Below are 3,628 nucleotides of genomic sequence, written 5' to 3'. Positions count from 1 at the left end.
GGGGGGGGACTTCCCTGGCAGTCCAGTAGTTAAGACGCTGTGCTTCCGTTGCAGGAAGCATGGGTTCAATCCCTGGTTGAGAACTAAGATCCCACATGCTGAGTGGCACGACCGAAAATAAAGTAAAACACTAAAGGAAAAGAAAGAAAGAAAGGAGTGTTGCCTGAGTGTTACACTGTGAAACCCTCAATGCTCTAGACTACAACCATAATTAAATCAAGCCTTACTCTTGGCCCAGCATGTACCTGCTCATAGTTCAGTCCCAGCTCTCTAGTCTGAAACTGAGAAGACCCTGATGCTGGGAAAGATTGAGGGCAGGAGGAGAAGCGGGTGGGAGATGATGAGATGGTTGGCTGGCATCACTGACTCAATGGACATGAGTTTGGACAAACTTCGGGAGATAGTGAAGGACAGGACAGCCTGGTGTGGTGCAGTCTGTGAGGTCTCAAAGAGTCAGATAAAGCTTAGCAACTGAACAACAACTCCCCTAAGAGATCATAAGATCCTTGAAGACAACAACCTCATGCTACTACTCATGCTATTAGTGTCTGTGACTCCTCGATCCAGCACAGGGATGGGCACAGGCTCAGTGCAGCATCTATGGTTGCCAGATGCCATTTTTGCTCTTTGTTCATGCTGCAGTGAAATCCCTGATAAAACTTGTCATTTCTGTGTTTTTGAGACCAGATTTGTATCTCATCTGCCCTTACTCTTTCTGTTATTTCATTTCTTTTACTTTGTTGAGTCCATAAGATCACCAATGGGCAAGGCTGAAAACCCTAGAGACAGGATCAAGGCAGGCAGTGAGCAACAATCCCACGGTCATCCCTTATTCCCAGGCCAGAGCCTAGAAACAACCTCATTCTTTAAAAGATAAAACTCAGTTAAAACACCCACCTCCAAGGTAGTCCTTCCTTTGCTGAATCTTTTGCCAAAGAAGTCAGACCTTAATAAGAAAGATTTTTTTTAATGCAAATTGAGATTTAATAGCCAAGAACCTTCCTATCTTTCTTCCAACCATGCATCATTATCATTATCATCATCATCACCATCTTTATTAAGTATTTACCACATACTGTTCTAAGTCCTTGGTTGGTAATTAACAACCCTAATATACATGTACTTATATACATTTGTATACATATATAAATATACACAATATTTTATATGCATATATTTTTCCTTTTTGTTTCTTTTTCTTTTATACATATATTTGCATATATTATTTTTGTCTTCATTTTTCAGAGAAGAAAAGTACCCAATGTCCCACAACTGGTAAATACTATAAATAGTATTGAAACCAAACAAAATGAATCCAAATCTGCCTTCCTTACCTTTCACATCTAAACTGGCAAGTATTACTTTTAATCTTCCCTGTTATAAGTGTTAGCTCTCAAGCACGAGATTCTTAGAGATTGAATCTGAGAAAAGGACGTGGAAAATTGCCACCTGAAAATAGTGATTATGGTTTACTTCTGCATCCACATTTATTGAGCAACTACTATATGTTAGGTACTATTTTAGATGATGGAGATGGAAAAAGCAAAAATTCCTATTTGAGTCCAGACTCGATCTTCAAATTAGAATTCAAGCTTCCCCACTTGCATAACTATGTAACTGAGAACGAATCACTCAGCCTCTGTCTGGGCTGCAGGTTCTTCATCTCTTAGTCAAAGATGATAATGTTAATACCCTCTATGGAGTGGTCTAAGGATCAAGCGGAAATCATGAGACCAAGTTGTTGCAATGGCTGATATAGCCGGAGGTAATCATACCTCCACCACTCTCTTCTTCACGCTATTTAGCCACGTTGGTGCTGGCAGATACTTCCTCAGAGAACTCTCTCAGCTGTTTTGTTTTGCTCAAATATCACCTTTGAAGGAAGCCAATGATTATTAGAAAATCCCACCTGTCATTCCCTCCTTCTGACATGCCTGATCTCACTTGCTTTAAATATATTTTTTTTTCCTGTGACATCTATAACCTTTTTAACATGTCATTTAATTTAAGGATTTACTATGCTTGTAGTCCATCTATTCCTTATCTATTCATTTCCTTTCACAGAGACAAACATTTTTGTCTATTTATTCACTGATGTATCCCGATTACTGGAAAAGATCCTAGTTCACAATAGCTACTCAATAAACAGAGATTGAATGAATAAATATACATGAGTTTGCATAGTGCTTGGAAAAGCCCCTGATTCTGGGAAAGACTGGAAGCAAAAGAAGAGGGTGGCAGAGGATGAGAATGCTAGAAAGCACCACCGACTCAGTGGACGTGAATCTGAGCAAATTCCAGGAGACAGTGGAGAACAGATGACCCTGGCTCGCTGCAGTCCTTGGGGTTGCAAAGAGTTGGACACAGTGACTCAACAACAGCAGTGCTTGGCCTGTATTGCTCAAAACCCTGTTATAACGTGCCACTTTTCTCTAGGAAGCTCATGGTTTAATTAAAAAATAATCAATTTGAAGACATTTCCCCAAAACACTTTTTTTTTGGTTGCAAATTTTTCTCTCCCTGACAAAGCTCTTTTCAGTTTGACTGGCATTTACATTTTTCTTGCACACAGCATGTACCTTTCCTGGATGACATATTCTTCTGGAGACTGATTCTGCTCGTTCTGGGCTTTTTGCCAATTCTCTCATATGCTGGGCAGTGACTGGGTAGGAGAAGCTAGCCACGCTATGATCTGGTTGTCTTGAGAATAGCCTTGACCATCCCACAAAGTGATTATTAGTACCATTTCTTGGAATCTTACCATGTGTCTTTCTCTGTTACCAGGATGCTGGGTATAGAGAAAGGACCAGAGGGATAAGAATGCCTATAGGATGCAGCCAGTAGCTTCAAGGACTGCCCAGTACATGATTCTTTCAAATATAGCTTAATAGACGAGAATGCTTGTGCTCAAATCATGGCTCTACCATTCTCTAGTCTTATGTGACCTTGTACAACTTAACCTCTTTCAGTCCTGAATTCCTTACCTGAAAAAAACATGATAATAATACTACTTCATCAGATTGTTGAGAAGTAAAAATTATGCCTAGGAAAATAAGAGATAAAAATGTCCAGAGCGATGCTTGGTACACTGCAGATACTGCTTAATAAATCCTAACTTTTAATATAAACATGACCTGACAGAACAAAGTGAAAAGTGAAAGTCACTCCATTGTGTCTGACTCTTTGCGACTCCATGGACTATACAGTCCATGGAATTCTCCAGGCCAGAATAGTGGAGTAGGTTGCCATTCCCTTTTCCAGGAGATCTTCCCAACCCAGGGATTGAACCCAGATCTCCCGCATTGCAGGTGGATTCTTTACCATCTGAGCCACAAGGGAAGAATAAAGGCATATGAAATAAGAACCAATAACCATCAAGGTTTAAATGAGCATGAGTGGCATTAGAGTCAGAGGATTCAAGATGGCAACAGTAATCCTGGAGAGCTCTTCTTCATTCCTTAATTCATTTTCCAAACATATAGTAAGAGAATCTGCTGCTTCACCTCAAGGAGTTTTAAATCTGATAGAGGAACCAGGCAAAGAAACAAAATGTTTGGTGAACTATGTGATGGGAGCACTGAGAAATGTCACTCTGATGACAGTGTGATGTATATAGATAGAGAGTGCT

This window comes from Bison bison, unplaced genomic scaffold, assembly GCF_000754665.1.
Source record: "Bison bison bison isolate TAMUID 2011002044 unplaced genomic scaffold, Bison_UMD1.0 scf7180017864245, whole genome shotgun sequence".
Classification (NCBI taxonomy): domain Eukaryota; kingdom Metazoa; phylum Chordata; class Mammalia; order Artiodactyla; family Bovidae; genus Bison; species Bison bison.
The sequence above is the reverse complement of the archived record's forward strand: the minus strand, read 5'-3'. Positions refer to the sequence as shown.